General features: G+C 27.9%; 1 protein-coding gene across 3 annotated transcripts in view; it reads left to right on the top strand.

Annotated features, from left to right (window-relative positions):
- Positions 1-24,716, top strand: part of LOC107456885 (sodium-dependent phosphate transporter 1-A) — a 92,416-nt gene that overhangs the window by 17,119 nt on the left and 50,581 nt on the right. For 2 of the 3 annotated variants that reach the window (XM_071181463.2, XM_071181464.1), the window contains exon 2: positions 21,030-21,127. The exons of the other annotated variant lie outside the window; for it this stretch is intronic. The gene's annotated coding sequence lies outside the window, so the exon portion shown is untranslated. The remainder of the gene's footprint in view (positions 1-21,029; positions 21,128-24,716) is intronic. 3 annotated transcript variants of the gene reach the window in all.

Genomic DNA, 24,716 nt, shown 5'->3' with positions numbered 1-24,716 from the left:
TATTTTGATAGTCTAACAAATCTAATAAAAAACAAATTGTATTTCATTGATTAATATATTAATAAGATATTTAGTAGGTAATAGTTTTATTTAGTTTTGTCTTACTACCGACAGACCTGTATAGTTTTCATCGAGCTGATATCAAGTCAGAAAGGGCTTGAATCCCGGTCAGAGGCATGGATGTTTGTTTTCTTCATCTCTTTTTGTACCATCTGTCCTGTTTACACTGGGAGCTTAACTTTGACCCACTTAATAAGGTATATACCCATGTAAGAATGGTCAACATATCTGCCTCTTTGATTTCCGAATGACGAATGTCAGTATGCGAGGGTGGGATATATAAATTTATAATAGTAAAAAAATGTCAAGCTTCTTTAACTCTAATGAAGGCCTCTTTTCGAAACTCATACGACGCGTTGAAAACAATCTTATATTAGAAGTTTTCAAGCTGTTTAAATTATAAAAACTTAACTTATATTAAGATTACTTTATTTTTTATATAATCAAAATATGAAGATTGCTTTTACAATAGAAGAATTTAATATAACATTAAACCTATTAAAGATTGCGGATATATATTGTTTTTTTTCTTCGTAAAATTATTTCTATTTCTTCTTTTTCCTCCAATAAGATTATTTGAATCGGTTGAATATCTGCAATTGATTCTTTTTATAGCAGAACAAAAAAAAATGTATAAAATAAACTTATTTTTAAATATTAAAATTTATGTATGGACATAAAAACAGAGAATATAAATGTGGAAAAACCCAATATAATAAACTTTTAAATTATTGTTTAATTAACTACAATAAAACTGAGATTAAATGAAATTCATAAATCTTATTTTGTGAATTGAAAACCAGCTGTTTAATTCATAAGTGCAAGTATTTACTTTAAGTTTTCAAAGAGAAAACTTGTTATTAAATTAAATTAAATGTTGAGTCATAAAATATACTTAATTTTAGACGATTAAAAATAGTTTTGAAACGAATGACACTTTTTGTGATTTATTTTATGAGCCTGGTTCAAGAAATTAATAGTTCTGTCAATATGGTATATTTTAAGTCCGAAATTTAGAAAAAAAATAGTAAACAAATTGATACTATATTTAAAAGAATTCATTCGATTGCAATTAATATTAATATCAGTTTGTAATTCAATAAATAATTATTGTATCGTAGTATAGTGGAGAGAGTTTCAATTAACTGAGGCGCATAATAACACTTAAAATAATTAAATATGCAAGCAGTCTAATTTCTCAATAGAATTTATTTAAATTATTACTCGTAAATTAATAAATAATCAAAAAAAAATTTATCGATTAAAATACAAAGTTATAAGAATTTGAAATTTATAACGTAAAATTTTAAAATTGTTTAAAATATTTGTCCTAATTTAAACACGTATTGCATAAAAAGGCTGTAAATAATTGTTATAAGCAATTCCAAGAATAAAAATACTATTAAGATAATCAAAATCTCATATAATAATGCCAAACGTGTAATAATTTTCTTTAATTTCTCAGGGATTGATAACTCATAAATCAAGAGTTTTATGATATTGCATCATTCTTAAATTTTAAGCACCACTGTTTTCACGGTGAATAATATAACTTTAAAGCTAAATACATAATGGAACAACTCGTATCTTCACAATTAACCACTTAAAAATATGATTACTTACTTTTATTATTGACTGATAATAAAGACCTCTATCTAAGAATTAACTTCGAAAATGTCTTTTTTGAAACAAGTCTTTCATGTGTTAAATTTTGCTTATTATATTTGTCAATAAAATGTTGTAATTGATGAAAGTTTATATGTAATTTTATGAAAATGTTTAAAATTAAAAAACTTTTCTATAGTATCTCGCGTTATTCCTGTTACTCAGTATTTTCTTTTTCTTATGATATCCCAATTATTCAAATGTAATAACTTTTTTCAACTGGGCTATATATATATATATATACATATATAAGTTCAAAATGTAGAGGGAAGACATGGAAAAAATTAGAGAACAATGGAAAAAAGGGGGGAAGAAAAATAATAATAATGATAAAAATAATAAAAAACCGGAGAAAAAAACCCGAATAAAATAGAAGAAATCAATAAAAATCCGGAAAATAAGAGATATAATCTTTTCATCAACTCACGCGATTATATGATCAAAAAATGAGTGCTTTCTAATATTGTATCAATATAGCCAAAGCAAAATATATCAGTACAATAGTGTGAGGAGCACTCATTTTAAAAGCATAACTTCAGACAAAATAAAGACGTGATTTCGCGCAAATTTAGAAATCCTGATTTCGATACTATTCAATCGCGACAAGTTAGCGGATGGGGGAAAAGCTTAGTTGAAGAGTTAATTTTTTCGCAGTTGAGGAGAGTTAAAGTGCTCAAAATATAAGAGTGCTTTTTTCTTCTTTTTTTTTTGTGAGAATTTTAAACTGGCATACTGTTTTGTTTTCTGGCTTCACTATGTTAGGAAGCTCTTTAAATGAGTTCGACTTTTATTAATTTCATTTCTATAATGAGCTAAGTAAGGAGTTCAGATCCGTGGTGGCTCAAGGGATAGAGCGTTCACCTACCAATGAGGTGTCCCGAGCTCGAATCCTAGCGATAGCTGGTCTATACGAGTTCTGCAGCTGGCTCATACCGATCACAGTGCTGATGCAAAATATCCTCAGTGGTACATGGATCATCATGGATTAGAGTCCCCTTGCTGTTGTGCTAACTATGGGTTTTCGTGCTTTTCCTCTTCATATAACGTCCATGCGAGTTAGTCCATCAAAAAGTCCCCCACGAATACAAATTTCTCCCTATACTTGATTCAGGAATTCCCTTGTCTTCTGGATTTAGTTCAAAATTGCAAGGCAACGGTTATAAAATAAAAAATAAAATAATGCGTCAATTTAGTAATTTTCCCCATATTCTAGGTTTGTTTCTCTTTCGCTTCGAATTTTTTATCCCGCTTTCCTGAATCGTTGAAACAAACTAACTCTAGCGGTGAGCTTAACTCTCACTTTGCACACGCCAACTTGTGATGGGAGACCTATATCTATAGTACCACGCTCACTTTTTATCTGGTATTTATCTGGCTTAATGACTTAGCGAATTAAAAATTACTAAATATTACAGCGCGCAATTCTCTATCTCTCTCTCTCTTTCTTTTAGAGAACAAGCTGAGCTATACGACAGCAATCCTCTTACCGGTGTTATCTTAAAAATGTTTCAAAAAACAGAATTGTCTACAGTTAATTTCAGAACAATTACTAATGCTATACCAATAAAAAAATCAATTTTTTAACCATCTCTCTCGAATGATTGAATTGAAACTTTTGAACCCTTTTTAGGAATGAGAGCAAAAATTTCCCCTTTCAGTCGCTATCCAAATTTCAAAATAAGAACATAAGCAATTTTAGAGTTATAAGAAAGACACACTTACTCTTGCTTTTATTATTATAAGATATTTTAAATCCTTAAAAATAATGTTAAGTTTTCTTCACTTTCCTCTTAGTAGTGATAAAAGAAGAAATAAATCAGAAGTTATTTTTCAAAATACGGATCTTTTGATTTCATGCATGCTAATTTAAATAAAATATTACCAGTGCCAGAGTTAGTATCTAGTTAATTTAATTGTAAATATTTTAAACATGATAGACCATGTATAAATATCCCACGCCAGAAAATAATTTTAATGCAAATATATTTAACCTTAAAAACCCAATTAATTATGCTCGACTTGCATCTGAAAATTAGGAATGAAGAAATTATTTTTCAAAACACATAAGTTTTTATTATATTCATGCTAATTGAAATAAGCTAGTGGTAATTGCAAACTATATCACTAATTAATTTTATTGAAAATATTTTAGTCCTTAAGAACCTTATAAAGTTTGCTGCTAGTCATTTATCTTAAAATTAATAATTGTACTAATAAATCATATGTGATTTTATGAAATACATATGTTTTGATTCTAATTTTAATAAAATATTACTAATGCCAGAATCAGTAGCAAATTTATTTGATTGAAAGTATTTTAAATCCTTAAAAAACATATTCAGTTCGATCTCTTTTCATCTTAATACTAATGAAAGAGTAAATTAATCACAAATGATTCTGCAAAATTCACATGTTTTGATTTTATACATTGTAAATTCAATAAAATAGTATCAATGCCAAAATCAGTAGTTAATTTAATTTAAAATATCTTAAATCCTTAAAAACCCTTTTAAATCTGCTAGACTTTTATCGTAGTATCAGTGAAAGAGTAAAGAATTCAGAAATGATTTTTCAAAACTCATGCTTTAATTTCAGACATGATTTCAATAATTTAAATAAAGTAGTATTAATACTGGAATAGCTTATTAATTTTATTGTTACTATTTAAAATCCTTAATAACCATATTAAAATTTCTCAACATTTCTCTTCATATTAAAGATAGAATAAATAAATCATAAATGATTTTTAAAAATACATATGTTTTTATTTTAGTCTTGTTAATCTAAATAAAATAATACCAATGCCAGAATCATTAGCCAATTTAATTAGCACCAAAGCATACTATTTATTAATAACTGCTTTATATTATTCAAAAAAGAATGATATATTATTTAGAAAGATCAAAAAAATTCATAGAGCGCTCTTGTTATAGAAATGCGTTTATGAAAATAATCTTTTCAGCAAACACGTGCTAAAAATATGTTATACATCTTCTGCGTAAAATAAATGTCAAATACTTTGAGGTTAATGATCTAATTTTGAATATCGAGAAGTTTTTTTTTTCTGAGCTTACTCTTTTCAAGAAAAACAAATGTAAAAAAGAATTCTTTCACAGAACTTAGAAGAGATGATGACAGATTTGTAACTGCTTTCTTTCATTCTCTTGATTTATTTCATTAATCAAATAAAATAAAAGACAGAATTACAATGAATGACTCAAAAAAAGTTCGAAAGTATTCACCATTATTTTAAAAAATAGCCAGTTATTAATTTATGTACAATTATTTTTAAAATTTATTTATAGTTATTTTAAAAATAGTTACATCAGCTTATTGAATCCTTATGAGCTGATCATGATCAGCATATCAAAACATGAGCTGATACATTTTTCGAACCGTCCTTAAATAAGAACATTAAGCATTAATGATGGAATATGCGTTTTTATTAAAAGACGGAATTAGTTAACTCATTCCAAACGAATGATTAATTTTCAATCGAAAAATGCTTAATTCATTTTCCAAGATATGCATTAAACATATAACAGACATAACGCTTTCATTGAATTCAATTATTTTTTGATTGATTCTGTTTTAGATATTCACTAAAATTTTCCATGTAGAATTGGCATTGAAATTCTTCTTCCACCAGCATGACTGCCTAGTGCCAGCCAGAACCGTCTCAACTAGTCATTACTATCATAAGCTAAATTTCTCCACCTATTCATGCCCATATTTTTAAGATCTTTTTCCACAGAATGAATATACTTAATATCATATGCACCGAAGAGCCATTGCATTATGACCACCCTCCATCTATAATAATGAGCTCGCCCAGGTATTCATGATTTCTTGCCCAGGAACAATGTTTTCATGGGGCACATTAGGACCCATAATCCTCATAGAACAATCCCTGACGTCTGTAAGCTACTTGAACATAGTTGCAGACAAGGTTCACCCATTCATGGCAACAGTTTTTCCTGCGGAGGATGGTGTTTACCAACAGGATAATGCACCATGTCATAAGGGTGGAATCGTCATGGATTGGTTCGAGGAACATTCCAGTGACTTTCAAGTCATGTCTTGGCCCCAAACTCACCTGACTTTAATCCAATAGAGCATTTGTGGTCCTACTTGGAAAACTAAATTCGTGCTGCCACGCTACCCCCTCGCAATGTGAGGGAATTGCAGGACCAGTTGGTGAGCGCTTGGTGCCAGATACCTCAGACTACCTATCAACACCTTGTGGAATCAATGCCACGGCAGGTGCTAGCAGTTTTGAGGGCTAAAAGTGGTCCTACATGTTATTAGCAGGGTGGTTATAATGTAATCGGTGTATAGTTTGGACAAATTTAACTAACTTAATTTTTAAAATTAAATCATTTTTATGTTAATTCATATTAAATATCAGAAATTGTTTTGTATTTTCATTTGCTTGGTGCTTTTAAAGCGCTCTTTTTGTTCAGAAGAAGTGCTGTTAGTCAGTCATATATTATTTTTAAATTATCTAAAAAAAGAAAAAAATGATATTGAGACCATGGCAGGTGTGATGCGCCGTAAGACTGACTAAGCGACCAAATTTATCTCCTTCAATCCTATAATTTTATTTTAGCAATTTCATAAAATCATGAATTTATAAAAATTAGTGGGAAAAAACTTTTTTTTCCCTAAAAAATGCAAAAAGCGAAAAAAATCAAGCACTATAGAGAAAAAAACTCCACTCAAAATATTAGACTAATACATTTTCGTTGTGTTAAGAGGAATCGTGTTAATATTTATTGTTTTAAGTAAACAAGAACTTTCAAATTAAACAAAAGATTAACATAGTTCAAAATTTAAAAAACAACATGAAAAGAGCGTCACATAAACAGACGTAATATGTCAGAACTTCTGCTCTAAATGAAAAATCGTCTTCAATGTCAAAACGCAGAATGAATGGAGATTCGCTCTTCTACGCTCGAAACTTCTTATTGAAATCATCAATTAGTAATTCAATAATTTTTAGGATTACTTACAAACATTTTGACTGTTAGTTCTTTTTTTTAGAGAAAACTTATCAATTTAATGTTTAAAATTTGCCAGAAATGGTAGTGATTTGGAAATAGAGGAGACTGTGATAAAACCGAAACGCGGCATTTTTGGCAAAATTATCGCAACCATTTATTAAAAATCGCATAAAACTAGTTTCAGTTAGACGCCATGCTATCTGGAGATAAATGAAAAACAGAATAGCGTCAACGAGCTTTTTAAATTTGGACATAGATCGAAATGCGTTTTTTCGAAAATGAACATAGCTCGAAATGACCATTTGCTAAAATGGGCATAGTTCGAAATGCGCAATTACCAAAATGGACACAGCTTGAAATGAGTGTTTACCAAAATGGACATAGCTTAAGCAATGAAAAATGTTTGCACACAAATATACAATTCGTTTATCCAAAGATAATTCCATACAAAAAATAACTTGTATTAAATATTTATTATTTTTTATTATTTTATTTCAATATAGTAGAAAATATTAAATTATAAGATATACAATTTTTGCATCATTTTAAGGAATGTATTTTTACGTAGCAAAAGACGAATTTTGAGCGAAATTGGCCGATAAGTTCTTGCGAAATTGAATTTTAAAAAAATCGTATATTTCAAATTCGAATTCTCAGAAACTAATCGACCGATTTCGCTGAAAATTCGTATTTTGCCATGTAAAATTAAATTTTGTTAAATGATGTAAAAACTTGCGTGGGTTACAATTCAAATTTTTTAGACTATCATTATATAAAATAATAAAAATAATAAAGATTTAAAAAAAGTTATTTTTTGCATATTATTTCTTGGATAAATGAATTATATATTTGGGTTCAATTTTTTTTTAATGCGCTTTAAAAGTTCACGAGATAGGGCAAAATACGCAAAAAAGTAAAATTAACATCAAATTTTTGCGCACTGTCCAAACGTACAATGTTTATACATACCCTATCTATACACTTTTAATGTATGTCTTAGCATACATCTAATATTTAGAATTCATAATTCATTTGCATACTTTGACTACTTGTAATCAAGATTACTTGTAGTTGTGATTACCTGTAATCATGTATTTTAATTTCTTGAAATCATCATTACCATAATCGTTTCTTGATGTGATTGCAAATATTCATGACCATATGACCACCTTGCACTGATCACTAGATCCATGCTTACTTGTAATTACGATAACCTATAATTGCAATTACAAGTAGTCAATTACGTAGTAATAATTATCTCTAATCACAATTACATAGATAATCGAGTGCTGTAATCGACAGCCAACTCTAATCTAAAAAGCGCAATCAAATGCTATATCCATTTTCTTAACGCGCATTTTAAGCTATGTCCATTTTTGTAATTATCTATGTTCATTTTCGAAAACATCCATTTCAAGCTGTGTCCAAATTTAAAAACTCACCGATAGGATACTTGTTTGGCGATGTCAGCGTTTGTTAGTCCCGCAGTGGACTAACCGTCAGGACACAGTTCCCAGCAGATCACAGAAGTCAAGCATCACTGGCTGTGGTCTGTGTGCGGGTGGGTGATCACTTGGATCAGTCTGCGTAGGGACCGAGGGAGTGTGGTATTGGTCCTCGTTAAGCTGTTCTACCGTAAAGTGATCGACTTCACGTGCAGGTTGTTGGGCTACCAAATAGGAGGTGCCATCCCCTCTTCAGAGGATCAAAATTGTGATGGATGTCTTCGGATCATCCTCAGGGATGTTTCCCAGATCGTCGCCAATAGCCCATTGTGCAGCTCTAGTGCGACGTAAATAAACTACAGCAACAACATCCGCGTTTTATAAAAAAACTCGACTAGTCGATTTTTGCCCCTCCAATTTAATTCTGTAGTTTCTGATTGCATAAAAAGTTTTTTAGGTAAATTCAAGAATATTATTAAATTTCTTTTTAGTGATTGCGTTCAATTATTAAAATATGTTTTACATCAAGTTGAAAATAATCTTCTTTTATGTCAAATAACTATGTTTGCTAATACAGGGACTTTTCAAGTATATATATATATATATATATATATATATATATATATATATATATATATATATATATATATATATATATATATATATATATATATATATATATATATATATATATATATATATATATATATATATATATATATATATATATATATATATATATATATATATATATATATATATATATATATATATATATATATATATATATATATATATATATATATATATATATATATATATATATATATATATATATATATATATATATATATATATATATATATATATATATATATATATATATATATATATATATATATATATATATATAATATATATATAATATAAATATAATATATATATATATATAATATAAGATAGAAAACTATTAATTGGAAAAACTAAAAGTCTTCCTCAAGACGTATCTTTTGGTATAATTTAATGTGATATTTCTGAATAAAGAACAATTATCCTAAGATAAAAATTATTCTTCATATGTAAGATATCGCTAAAAAATTCAGTTGAAGAAGAGCATGAAATAAAAGAAGGCAGAAGCCGAACTTACCGGAGTGTAGCAAAACGTAGTTTAGGCTTAAAAGTAAAATAATACTATAATTTAACACACACACACACATATATATATATATATATATATATATATATATATATATATATATATATATATATATATATATATATATATATATATATATATATATATATATATATATATATATATATATATATATATATATATATATATATATATATATATATATATATATATATACAGATGGGTGACAAAATAATACGAACACCTGTGAAAAAGTATGACTTATTTCACACCTGCAGTACAGCCGCGCCACCTGCAACAGAAGTCTGCCACCTAGTGAGCTTGAAGAGGAAGCTATCAATCTCTCAACATTAGTCACCTGTGTTGCATGAGTTTATCTAACTAGCTTTTATAAGGTGAAATGTCCGACCTGTCAGAATTCCAAAGAGGGATGATTGTTGGGGCGCGTTTAAGTGGAGCATCGGGGACAGAAACATCAAACCTTTTGGGGTTTGCAAGAAGTACTGTATCAGCCGTTATGACAGCATACATGAAAAAAGGTAAGACGAAGTCTTCAAAGCAAAACAGTGGCCGAAAGTCAAAGCTTGATGATAGGGATAGACGTGTTTTGCAGCGCGTAGTAGCTCGAAAACTCAAGCAATCGTTATCTGAGATAACATCAGACATGAACAGTCATCTTCAGGACCCCGTTTCAACAAGAACTGTTCAAAGAGAACTTTATGCAGCGAACATTTATGGGAGAGTGGCAATTCGTAAGCCCTTGGTGACAGCAACCAATGCTTTCAAACGCCGTCAGTGGTGTAGAGGTCACAAAGGCTGGTCCCCACAGCAGTGGCAGCAGGTAATATGGTCCGATGAATCATCCTTCACGTTATTTCAGACCACCGGATGCGCTTATGTCTGGAGATCACCCAAAGAAGCATTTGATCCTGAATGCCTCTTACCAACTGTGAAGCATGGAGGTGGCTCCATTACGGTTTGGGGTGCGATATCTTGGCGTGATCTTGGGCCACTAGTACGTCTGCATGGGAGAATCAAATCTAATGACTATCTTAGCGTTCTAGCGGATCATGTTCATCCTTTTGTACAGACTGTATTCCCTTGAGAGCGACCGATTTTTCAAGACGACAACGCCCCTATCCACACCGCTAGGTGCGTTCAAACATAGTTCGAAGAGCATGACAATGAAGTTGAGCATCTCGCCTGACCCCCTCAGTCTCCGGATTTAAATATTATTGAACATTTGTGGCAATATTTGGAGTCTAAACTTCGTTCCCGATTCCCACCTCCATCAAATCTTTTGAAATTAGAGGCCGCTTTGCAAGAGGAATGGCTTAATATTCCTTTAAACGTTGTCCATGACCTTTATGCATCGATCCCACGTCGTATTAAATCTGTAATTCAGTCAAAGGGTGGTCCAGCTCCCTATAGTAAAGATTTTCTGATATTTCACAGGTGTTCGTATTATTTTGTCACCCATCTGTATATATAGCTCAAAAGTTCGAAATAAAGATGAAACAAAGAAAAATTATAGACATATGAAAAAAGGTGGGGAAATAATAAGTAAAAAAATAACAAACAACAGCTTAAAAAAAGAGAAAAAAAAAAGGATGAAATTTTATTTAAAAAAACCGGAAAAAAAGATAACATCATTAGCCCACACGATTATATCCGCAAAAAAGAGTGCTTTTCCGAACTTTCTTCGTGTTTTCTTGTATTTATTTATTATATATACGTATATATATTTTAATTTTCACAAAGTTGCTGACATGAAAAGCCGGAACAATATTTATCTTCTATAACAAAGCAAAAACATATGGAGAAATAAGAATAGATTTTCAACTTATTTAAAAGCATTATACAAAGGCCGATTCTACTTTCATGCCTTTCAGATGCTTTACTGAATATTTTATGTATGGTACATGCGTACTTATTTTAAGAAAGTAATTTAATGAAAAATCCATTTTAACTAAATTAATAATCTTTAAAAACTATTAACATTTTTGATAACAGTTTTAAATTTTCTTCTTAGATTGCTTATAAATTTCAATCGAAATAAATGAAATTTTTCGTTTTTGCATTTTATAGTTAGAAATTTTTATATAATAGTAGGAATATAAATAGTAGGAAATATTTTCCTCAGTAGAAAACAGCAAAATGTTGCTTCGCAGTGCTACAATTTTTGCTTAAAAAATACTGCTCTGTTATATATAGATTGATTTATAAATAAAGATTGATTATAGATAATTACTACTTATATTGAATATGTATTGAATGGTAAAGAGTTCAAATAAAATTGCAAAATGCACCACGAAACAAAAAAAAGTGGAAAGTAAAATTTTCTAGGTCTGACTTTAAGAATGAAATTAAAAAGATTTATTTTCTATTTTCTTTCTTCTTTTTTTTTAATATCAAATTTGCCTGATAAATATAAAACTTTGTCCACTAAGAAACATTAGCACTGCAAGCTACTAGTTGGTAGTCTTATGAAGATATTAGGTACTCACTAAATATACAATTCTTAACTGACTTTGTTTATTCAATGCACTTAAATATTTAATGCCTGCTTTTCGATGTGTGAGTTTTTATTATTTAGTAATAAAATCAGTTTAATTTAGCTCAGCAAATTTAAATAAAATTGCAAAGATAGTTAATTTGAGATTCATATTTCACAGTCTCTCAATTACCCGTTTACGATGATACGCGAAGCAACTTCCTTTGATCTATCCGAGAATTAAAAAGCTGAATTCGCATATAGTAATGCAAATGTTTTTAGACGAAAGCCAGACGAGCTAAACGAGGTCAGTAAAAAATAACAAACTATATAAAAAAGAGCTTTCCTGATTTTAATATTTCAAACGACAAAAGTAATAAAAAAATAATAATTTTACTAAATTTATACCAATAAGTATGAATTTTGCATATTATTACATTATGTCACGGTATTGAGTAACTTAAACAGAAGGCTGCAGTTTATTATTTTAATAATCTGACATCAATTTCTCATAATTTATTCCGTGATATATCTGGGTTGAATAGTTTGCTTAAAATTACTTTTGAAAATTATTTTTATTTTTTTACAAAACGTTTTTCAATACTCTTTACCCTTACCGATTTTGAAGAAATTCGATGCTCAAGTTCACTCACCAACCCCGTTGATTGCTTCGCTTCTTGGCAAAAAACAGTTTTTCTATTAAAGTTAAAATAATTCACTAGCATGTATGTACTAAAAGGAATTCTGTTAACTTAGGCGTGTGCCTCCACTTCCTTACGTCCAAATATTATTATCTATTAGTATTATAAATATTTAGATCTATTAGTGAACAGCAGTAATTTTTCTAAGTAATCATTCTTTAAAATAATATTTATATTGTTATAACATTATATTGTTCATTTAAATTTTGTGCGTTCACAATTGTTATTTAATATTTTCGTACATCAAACTTGCTGATTTATTAAATATTATTTTTGCTTGCATCTCATTGAGCATGAAACTGATCATTAAATTCTAAATCATTTAACAGATCTATTTAACTGTAATTTATAACAATATATTAATGTTACTTTCTCAACAATAATAAATGTAAAACGGTTAATAAGATTAGACCACCTTTCTAAATAACTTTATCTTAAAATTTAGAGCTGAATTACATTATAATAATAATAAATTAAAAAAAATTCTCCCAGTTTTAAACTCTTGAATTAAAAGCGTAAAAGCAGTACAGGAAAATAACTTTCAATTAGGGATAAACAGTACCTTTACAACTTTTATTAATTTTATGCTGATGACAGCCAAAACAATATGGAATTGAATAAGGAAAAACTGGATCATACCACGTGATTTTCATTTTCCGCCAATGAAAATGCACGGATACAATGGTAAACTGCGACACGATCATTAGACAAACTCAAAACAAAATAAAAATCTCAACAAACTTTTGCTGGTAAGTTTAGTTGTAACATTTTAGCAGGCAGCATTATTAAAAATTATTACCTTTTCACACGCATGCGTTTACAATTTTGATTGGCTGTTTTGTGCGTTACTAACCGCAAGTCATGTCTCCTATGATGTGCTATGTGTTATATATATATGTATGGTCTATATTTCCTGAATTTCTTTCGAGATTTTTATTTTATATGCTCGCATTTGGGTTGAAGTCGAAAATAACAAAATAAAAATAAGATTTTACTAAGTCTAATCTCTCATCTTAATAATTTTATAAAAATTTATAAGAAATTTAAGACTTCAGAGAGATAAGAAAAAAATTTCTATTCGAATTGATATAGTTACATAACATCGTTAATGAGTAAAATTACTTTGCCTTTATTTCTTCCTAGTGTGTTACATATTCTCCATTTCAAAGTTTAAATATTCTTTTTTTAGTAGAGTTGAGTATGTTTCAAATCCTGATAATCAATTATTCATTTCATTACGATTAACATTTTAATAAAATGTGTTTACATAAAATTATAATAATCATACATTTTATTTTCAAAATTATGATTGCTTTTTTTGAAAAATATTGACTTTAAAAAAACAATGATAAATGAGTAGATGATAAAATAATAAAATATTTAATCTAAGTAATCTGTCCTTATGTTTTTGATTTCCGTTAACACTTTTAATCTTGTATTTATTATATATGTATGGCTTATTATTTGTCAAAAAAACTTCTTTACAATTTTGTAAATTTACAAACTAAAGTTCAATATAGCGTATTTTTTCCAATACCATTAGCAAGATTTAATCAAGCACAGTAGGAAACAGGATAGATCATGCACGATGGACCTATATGAAAAACTTATGTATATTCTCAATAAAGCATTTTAGATGAATTTAAAAGCTATAAACTAAATTTTAACTCGCATTAAAACTTTTTAAATCCGCTATGCAAACCATATTTTTTTTTAAAAAAAATTTAGACCCTTTACTAATTTTTTATCCTCATTTGAAACGTTTTGTTGGTGAAGGAACCTCCCAGAACACAAATAGTTATACTTACCAAAACTTTTTTAAGCAATATACCAAACCTTTTTTTATTTTTATTTAATTTTTTATTTAATTTTTTAAAGAAACGAAGTGTAAAGAAAGAATAAATATCTTCGTTTAGAGCCACCTCGCTTTAAATAATAAAAAGCGTTATGAAACTTTTGCCAGTTTATTACTTTATATTATTTGAGATTTAACTAATAAATTTCAAAAGTATCAAAATCAGCTAAATTTCAAATTTATGAATATTTTAGGATAACTATCATAAGCTTCTGATTACCTCGAATGTAGGACAAGATAGGCTTTGAAAAAATAAACATGTTTAGTCGAAGGAAACATTTCTAAAACTAAAGTTGATCCTCTCCTCTATCAAAATTTTATTCATAATTTAAATTTTTAAAAAAAAACATTCAATGTAAGAAGAATAACATACACAATTTTAAAAAATGAACTAAATCTTGTTTATCTTTAAATTATAATCTATTCAGAAAAGTAAATTTTAATAAGACCACACGATCCCAATTAAATCTATTTATCTGTTTAGTTCCAAAATGAGCAATTGTTGGTTATAGTATCAGAATTTCGGAACGTTCCTCTCACAATGGTGAAATTTTTTTCTTCTTTGCTGCGAGAATTGTCCTTAAGAATTTAATGACTGTACTATTGCCAAGAAAGCAACACAAAAAAGTCGACATAAAACATTTAATTTAAGTGTTAATAAATCTCGCAAGGCGTGTGTAACTCTGTGAAGCTTCTGGAATTAAGAAAATGGCGAAGTAACCTATCTGCTCATCAAAAAGAGCATTCTTGAGAGCTAGTTGGCAAGCAACTAGGTAGTTCATTTCCAGAGTTGTGAACGTTTACCTTAAAATAAGAGAGAAAGTTTTCTTGATGAAACATTAAAAATTTCTTTACATAATATTAAAAATTTCTTAATAAACTTTAATTTTGGTTTGACATTTTATTGCGAAAATTAGAAACAATTTAATGGAATCGAATGTATCTTATTAAAGATTAGGATTCTTTAAAAAGGTTTCGTTTCTTACTGTGATACCAAATCGGCGGAAGACTATGTTTAGTAATTTTTTATGAAATAGAATTTACCACACACACACACATTAAAGATCAATATTTTTCTAAATGTTTTATGCCTAGAGGTAAGCTGTTTTAATATTTTAATAAAATCGAGTAATAAAGATCAGGATTTTATTAAAAAAAAAGCATAATTATTTATCAGAAACAATTCTTATTCAGTCTGGGCATAATAAATTGTTCCATTCTTATAGCCGACTATAAAACGTGTTTAAACACGAAATTTAAGTGTTTTCATTAGGTCACTTGACGTGTTCTTCCATCATGCTCTCCAATGGCGTGTGTGGATGTCTGGGACAAAATCCTTGCGAGACCCATAAAAAAGGAAGTCATTGAAGTAGACAAAAAAAAGCATATTTAATAAATAAAAAAAATCGGAAAAATAATAACTTTATTAAATACTATTTTTTATATTTTAAATTCATTTTTTGTGTATAAGTAAGTATAAAATATTCTATGGCAAAATTTTTTAACAAATTCTACTTAATTTGTCTTCTTAAATATGAAGAATACGAAAATTTCATTGATGATTTTTCTCTTTTATATTTTAATGATATTAAACTTAATAGCTAAATTTGTTTGTAAATCATACACTATTAGGATTTTTCATTGTAAAATTACGATAAAATAACCCTCAACGTCCATAGTCCATCCAGTTAGCTGTAAAATTAACGGTAAAGAACATTTTTTACCTCCATGGCTTTGAAGCCGTTTACTACTAGTATGATTATAAGACCATGGATACAAAACTATACGGTTTTTAAACCGTTTAGAACTAGTATGGTTTCAAACCCCTTAAAAAATTCAAGGGAATATTGGAGCTAGGCATTACGATAAGTAATGGGCATTGGAGTTAGGTTATACTTGAGTTGTCTTTTAGCAAATGAACTATAGTTACTCTCACAGTTTACACGAGCTTTGATGAATTTCTTCACTTTGACGTTCAGACCACTGGGCAGAAATCACATTGCATCAGCACCAGTCACCGGCCATCGCAATTCTTTGTTTAAATTACACAGTCAAATTCCCTGAGTCCGTGCCAGTTCTGAGTCGACTGTTTGTCTCCCGCCGAAACGGTCGGTCCGCGTTGAGGCAAATTAATTTATCTGCTTATTATTAGTCAAATTAGTGGTTTAATTAGTTTATCTGGTTGTTTCACCTATCTTAAAAGATGCGAAAGGCTGGACTTTTTTGTGTTAAGCAGCTTTATGGTGCTGCCATCTATGCGTGAATGAGAGTATTGTATTCTAATAGTACATGGTCACAAATTAGAGAGTGCAGGATGCTAGAAATTCTTCATGTGTAAATGGAGAAAATATTGTGGTCATGAACTGGGAGTCGAACCCCAGTTCATGAGATTGACAGATTAGTCATCTTGGTTCTAATATGTACTCAGTTGCAAGTAACTAAGTGGCCTCATTAGGTGGGTCTAGTTGGTGCGATAAAATTCTATTTGTTTAATCGTATTAGGTGAAAGTAGATTTTAAACGGTTTTTCTCACAGTTAACAGTTTGAATACCATCTTTTTCATGGTTATTTGGCTGTTTTGCAAAAAAATGGTACGATAGCAATTTATAAATTGTTATTTAGACATTTTTCCGAGAAACTTTTAAAAGTTTATTATTTTCTTCATAAAATATTCTCCTTGCGTCAAATATTTACTAGTTAAAAATATTTATTTCCTAATAAAAGTATCCTTCATATTCCATATGGAATTAAATGTTTAATGCATAACTTTATTTGAAACATAAATATATGTCGTCGATAAATAAAAAATATACTGTCGATGTAGTGCTATAACCTTATAACTCGTTCTTTTTATTCTTGAGTTGAATACATTTTTTAGGATTAATTTGTGTAGTTATGGATTTTAAGTCCCAGAACTGGTAATTCTGAAGCGAATCTGATGTCGTACCTATTAGTAGGCCAAACTCTTAAAGTAAGACAAAACATTAATTTAAAAGGAAGAAAAAAATCAAAACAAGTGTTTTATAGATTTTTGTCTATCGAGTTATACTCACGATATGCTAATCGCTAACTATAATTTAATAATAAAAGTTCTAAAATTGTATTTCCTTTAGAAGAAAGAAAAACTATACATTCCTTTTGTAAGATATGGGTCATGTTTTCGTGATATAACGTGTTTCATACCCAACTAGTTTAATTTCTTTATTCATAACAAAGTAAGACTTTTTTAATGCCTCAATTCGAGCCAGACAAGAGGTTTTTGGTCTACACTTACAATAAGATTTATGATGATAAATATGACAGACGCACAGTCGTGAAATTCGAAAATTCCGGAAATACGAAGAGTATACGTCACGTTAAAATGAATACATTGCGTGACTAAAACCTTCACAATAGTTAAATATTCTTGGGTAAATGCAAACAGCAATGAATCTATATATTCTCTTTCAAATGATGAAAAAGGGCGAAAAATTCTTTGACGAATTGTGGTAAAAAACAAATGAAATTCCTCGCGAATCATATATATTAAAAATACAAAGTTGTCGTTTGTTTGTTTGTTTGTTTTTTCATGAATGATCTGATTAGCAAAAGAATTGGTTTGGTTGCAATTTGAAAATGGATTTTCAAATTAACCATTAATACTCATTTTCACATTAGTCATTTCAATACTGATAAATATTTATATCCAGTGAATATTTTGTATTAATTTAAATAGAACACTAATTTAATTAATGTACTCAATTTTCGCATCTTAATCTAAAGGACAAGGATTAAAAAACTGAATTAAAATATTAAAATTACAATAATTAAAATTGCAATATTCCATTTTTGAATTATAATAATGAATGAACAATATTCCAGTTTTGAATTCTAATAATAATGATTTACACGAAGGAAATAATTTTCATATGGTTAATGTTAAAAGCCTCCAAATACTACAAAAATTTTGTTATTACACTGTTAATCAAGCTTTAACAGAGCTGTTGTTATGGTTCAAAGGCAGAATAAACTCCTCAGTAACTTATTTTCACCATAACTCCTTTTCTTTTTCGGAATACTTTTATAGCTCTATTCACTTACCTTTAAAATATTTGCTGATTAGTACTAAACATATTTTATTTAATCAAAAAAAAAAATGAATTCGTTCTAAGTTTTTAATAATTTAAAAACTTACTAATAATTCAATAATGTATAAGAATTTTTATGTTACGATCATAATGAGTGGTTATCACGGAGATTACGTTTCCGTTCTCATTGCTGTTTGTTTTGTTTTCAAAATTTTTCTTAAGTCAGACAATTTTAAATTCATTAATTACATTGCATTAATTGTACAGGAAAATTGAATGTATATATTATATATTTTTCAAACTTCTGAAAGCCCTTTACATGTGTTAGAATTTAGTTTTGCAGTTGTATTTAGTTAAACTATTGTATGACTAAGGTAGTGGATCTAATTACTATTTATTAGGCATATAGCGAGTTTTTTGTTGAAAAGTTACCTAATAATATTTTAAACCACATATAGTATTTGCAGGTTAATTATAGAAAAAAGCATATTTATGCTATTATTTTGAACAAAATACAATTTTTTGAATGATTGCTGACTTTACAAATTTATACTTCGAAACATTTTTTTTTCTATTTAAATATTTTTAAAATGTACAACATTTTTTTCTTTAATAATATTTATCACTTTAATAAGCTTTTTTGAAAACTGTATTCAAACATTCTACAAACTTTGAGAGTAATATTCGAATTTTAGAGACATATGAACTTTAGAGGCATATGATACTAATTTAGAGTTATAACTCGGAAAGAAATTTTTCTCTGCTGCTGAATGCTATTGTTTGTTAATAAAACAAGTTGTAAAATATGAATATTTAAAAATCCAAACCACTTCAGTTTTCTATTAAATATAAATATATAAGTGAATAATTTTAATATTGTGTTTATTACAAAATGTAAAATAATAAAATGGTATCAAAGAATGAATATATCAATAAATTATACGATTTTGAGACATTATAAACATTTCATTTACTACATGAGAACGTGTATTAAAATATGTATGTAAAACGAATTTTTATATTTTCTGTCATAACTTAACAGGTGAAGGTCTGGAGAAATTTTCAGAATGAAAGCGTCAAAATTGTATAAAAAGTTATTTATAAAAGTTATGCAAATCTTTATTCGTAATTGTTTTATCCTTTAAATTGTTTGAATTAAATTAATTGCTTGAATTCGTTTTATTATTTGAATTATTTGAATTTGAATTGTCGTATTATGATTATTAAAATATTTAACATACACGACATTTCAATAAAATTGTGATTGAAAAGTTACAAAAAAACATCTTATAGAAATTTGTCATTGAAGAAGCATTTCAAATGTTTCAAAACATTTAGTCACAAAAACGTTACGATAAATACTATTCTTGTAATAAGCTGATTGTTTCTCCGCTTATTTCATTTTCTTTCTAACTTATAACTTGCATAGCTACACACAAGGGGTCAAGAGGGTACTCCTTTGAAAAAAAAAACATACTTTGAAATCAGTACTTGGCTTTCAAATAATATTATTTTTTTATATTAAGTAACTGCAAAAGCTTGTTACGTGTTAAATTGATGATTCATATTTAATTTCCAATTTAATCTCCGATTTAAATCTAAAACCACAATTAATATGTTTTCTTTTGGTAGCATTTTAAGTCAAAAAAAATATTTAATTAAAAATTATAAACACTGGAAATAATATTTTTATTCCTTTGTGCTTATAGTATATTTAATTTTGAAAAAAAAAAACTAAATGAAGCATGATATTTATTAAATTTTTCATGTTTTAAAAACGAAAAGTAGTTAAAAAAGCAAATTTCGTCAAAGATTGTTGGTTTATAACTTTACTTTAATTATTGAATTTGAGAAAAGTTTTGATATACATAGGTAAAATTATCTTTAAAACTTAAAAAGAAAGTATCTAAAGCATTTTTTTTTTAATTATTTTTATAATATTTTCCTGTTTGCACTTCCCAGGAAACTTCTGTGGGTGCTACGGCATCCAATGTTAATGTTTGGGTAATTCTGTGCATACATGTATTTGCTAAAACTTATGGTCGATGAAAAAATTGATAGTGAAAAGACTATTAAATTATTAGGAAATTGAAAGATATGAGAAGACTAATAAATTATTAGGAAGTTTGCTTTTCAGTAAATACGTATTTACGTATACTGTAGAATTTCTGGAAAATCTTTATAAAGCTGAAATTGTGTAAACTTTTTAATAATGTTACGGCATTAAAATGAACATAAATGTGTTTACGTTTAATGCAATAACGTTACTAGAAAAGCTTATGGAATTCCAGTTTCTTAGACATTTTCTAGCAAAGCTATGTTTTTTTTCCCTCAGTGTACTGAAAAATATGCAGCTTTCTAAAATAGGTGCATTTACAAGTTGAGTTTGCTAAATAAGCAAATTTGTCAGAGCAAATTTATTTTTAACTTTTATAATATTCATTTAATTACATGAAATGAAATGTTACAGTTGATTTGTAAGCATTTAAAATACTTTAGATTCTCAGTAAGCAGTTTCAAAATGTGTATTCTTAAAATTGATTTATAGTCCGAGATTATTCTAAAGTTATTTTTTGCAAACAGATAACAACCGTTATTTAAAACTGCTTTGACGGAAAATCTACAATGTCTTCCTTTTTATGATAAGAAAGAAGCCAAAAGCTATCACCGGCAAAAATTACGTAAGTACTTTTTAATTTTTATTTCTTGAGTAAAGAGACAGATAAACGAATGTTTCATTTCGAAACTTAGTACATTTTCTATAAATTTTCTTCACGCTTTACCAAATATCCTTTTCTGTATTTTGAATAAAGTGAAATATGCTTTGAAGTTATATTAAAAAATTTTATTTCATATTTGTGTTAAACGAAATTTACAATACTAAAGGGAATTTTATGTAAATTTTTTTCGTAAATTCTTACAGGTATTGTGTTTCATTTGTTACATTGTGTTCCTGAAAAAGCTTATAAATGTGTTCACCGTAAAAATACTGTAGTATTACTGGAAAATTTAATGATGACCACGTTTGTAGGGGAGAGGGAGGGATTGTGAAATTGTGGCAGTTTGTGACATGATGTTCTATTTTCGCGATAACAAGACGCGCATAGTCCACCCAAAAAGGATGGGGAATACTTTGTGTGTAGACTAAAGAAAATGAACAACGTTAAAAAAGCAGAAGTGAAAGTACATAAATATACATATAGTATCGGTTCTATAAATAAAAACTTTCCTCGGTGTCTAGACACCAAAAAAAAAATTTTTTTTTTATTACTGTTTAACCTTAACAATCTGTAATTAAAAGAAGAACTGCAAAGAATTTTGTTACGCATTGCGCATTCGTTATCATTGCTTACAAACTAATGGGTGAATTAATAATTTAATTTAGTTTTCTGCTAAACATTTTTGATTCTCTAATTGAGCAGTTCCCAATTTTCTTCGGCTTCGAAACCCTAAATAATCAATCTATTTTCGGCGGAACCCCGACTTTGTTAGTTAAGTTAATTAAGATAATTGTGAAGCTTATTAAAAACTATTTTTGAAATATTTAATTAGAGCAATGAAGATGTTTCATCGTTTTATCATTAATAATCCTAAATTAGGTTTTATTTCCGATAGCTAAATTTGTAGTCCTTCTACTATATCTAGTCTAGTTATGACTTTTCTTTTCACCTATACATAATACCTATTTATACCTATACATAAGTGAAAAAAATCAGCTGAATTACGGTTTACTTCCAATTCTAATTTGCTCATTTTTAACAGCAAATGAAAGCTGTTGTTCAAAGTGGTTATTAAGAACTATATTTCTTTATTAAAGAATTATTTTATTTTGATTTGAAAAGCGCGGTAGGAAATACTAATACAATATTTTATAAATTCTTGTTGTGTTCATAATTTGTTCAATATATTATTAGAAATATTATATTTTCTTTTTAAAAAACATTTCCATTTCATTGGTATTTTGCTAAAAATTATCTCATAAAGGCAACATAAAAATAAAATGAATTAGGAAATACAAGTTGTGGTTAAATATAATCAGAGATTTGAAAACTCATCTTCTTAACAACATTTTAAACTCCGTGAAGCCACCGTAATCCAAAAATATATTCTCAACAGAATAACATTTATAAATTTTTATTTGATCCTAAAAATACGAAAAAGAATAAAAAATGAGATTTATTTTCACTTTTATTTTAATTCTGTAGAAAAATGTCACTGTGCAGAAAGGTTAATAACCACACATCTATCATTGGCGGGTTAGAAGCATCTAGCATTGGATGAATAGAGCGGGATAAATGAAATCATTGATAAGTTTTCTTTTTATTTATCGACGTTGACGCTGCAAGTTAACTTGATGTGTAGTAGAACTAATAGAAATAGGATATGAACGCAATTCAGTCCATAAAAAATATTAAATTGGAAATGTTTTTGACTTTTAAATGAAGCGAAAGTAATATGTTTTACTTTCATTTTAAAAATATGGATCAATATTAAGAAGATATACTTGATTAAAACATTAAAATTGATAAAAAAGAAAAAAAAGTAACTCGAATCAAGCAAATCAATTTACTCAATAATTATATTTAAACCAATGGTTTTAAGAACTATTTAATTGGAATTGATAGATTCAGATCTCTGTTTCAAGTCATTCAATCTGATTTTAATTAATAGATTTGTAAGACTGAATTATAATCAACTCTTTTTAGATTCGTCTCAACCGATTAAATTGAGGGAAATCATCGAAATAGTTTATTTCATTGGTTCAATTTAACAAGTCAATGCGAACATTTGCCTTAAATTATCCTCTTTAGTCAAAAAGAATAGTATTGACACAATATTGGGTTCGAACCCATTTGTATGGTTTGAACTCAAGCAGTGATTTAAAACAATATCCAGAAATAATTATAAATTTCAAAAATTATGAAAAGTAAACCATCTGTTACACAGGGGCGAAATTAAAATACGAAGCATGTAAATCATTTAGGTAATTTGTAACCTTAATTCGAATCTGTAATACGATGATTCAAAGAAGAAAAGGTTTAATTAATGATACTAATAATGTTTGACATCAATCTTCATAAGCTTCATTTATTTAATTTAATTCATTAAAAGAAAAAAAGGCGTAGGTAAGGTTCAATAATTATGAATTTTGGAAAAATTGTAATGTACAGTGCGTACAAAAAAAATCACATTGAGTATTTTTTAATCTAATAATCAGATTTTCGTGCATTAGAATTCAATCGAATGGTTCGAGTGGATGACCTCAAACATACCAATTAGTTTAGTTGATTAAGAACGTTATTTTCTTCAAAAATATACAGAATGAAAATAACAGCAGACATGTTTTAAGCTCTCAAATATAGACGCCAATTTTCAAGACTCTGACAGAGAGTGAAAAGAGAGAAAACTTTGAAATAGAAAACGTAAAATGTAAAAATAAACATGAGAAACAAAACTAGAAAAACCACAGTAGCCGTGAGTTATTATCATCTTTTTTTCATCTGAGAGAGAATTCACGTATCCAAAGATAATACCATGCAAAAGAATTAATTTTGATAATTATTTATTATTTTTTTAATATTTTATTTTATAAGAATAGAAAAATATTTGAATTATGAGGTATACGAATTTTTTCATCATTTCAAAGAAATGTCAAAATACAAAATTTGAACAAGATCGGTCGAATAGTTCCTAAGAAAGCGAATTTTAAAAAAATCTTATATTTAAAATTCCTTTTTTTTTTCAGAAACTATTCAACCATGTAAGTACGCTCTTGTGTCTAATTTCGCAACTTAAAATATCGTCTGCACTAACTAATTAACATATTTGAGGTGACCTCGAACCTTTGAGATTGAGTTATGGTTCGGGATCGAAATCATTTAATCAAAAGTTATTCACGATTATGCTTTTTTTTCTTCTTTTTTTTTTCTTGCGCACTATACTTATAATTAACTTGCACGGAATTAAGTTCACTTTGAAAAAGGAATGAGAAAAACTATCGAACAAATAAAAGTACATTTATTGGTTATTATTAAGGCCCGGATTTTGATGATATTTGCATTTTTTGCATTTTTGGACATTTTTTGTCTTATGGAGCATTTTTTTAGATTTATAGGGCATTTTTCTTCAAATTTTGGGGTGTATTTTGCATTTTAATGCATTTTTTAAAGTTTTTTGTTAATTTTTTCCAATTTTTATTATTTTTTATCAATTTTCATTATTACACTGGCTTCCAAACAATGAAGAAAATCTATAGAATATTAACAGGTG

The sequence above is a fragment of the Parasteatoda tepidariorum genome, chromosome 8, assembly GCF_982258835.1.
Source record: "Parasteatoda tepidariorum strain Cologne lab strain chromosome 8, Ptep-v5.0, whole genome shotgun sequence".
In the NCBI taxonomy this organism is placed as follows: domain Eukaryota; kingdom Metazoa; phylum Arthropoda; class Arachnida; order Araneae; family Theridiidae; genus Parasteatoda; species Parasteatoda tepidariorum.
This window is presented reverse-complemented; position numbering and strand designations above follow the sequence as displayed.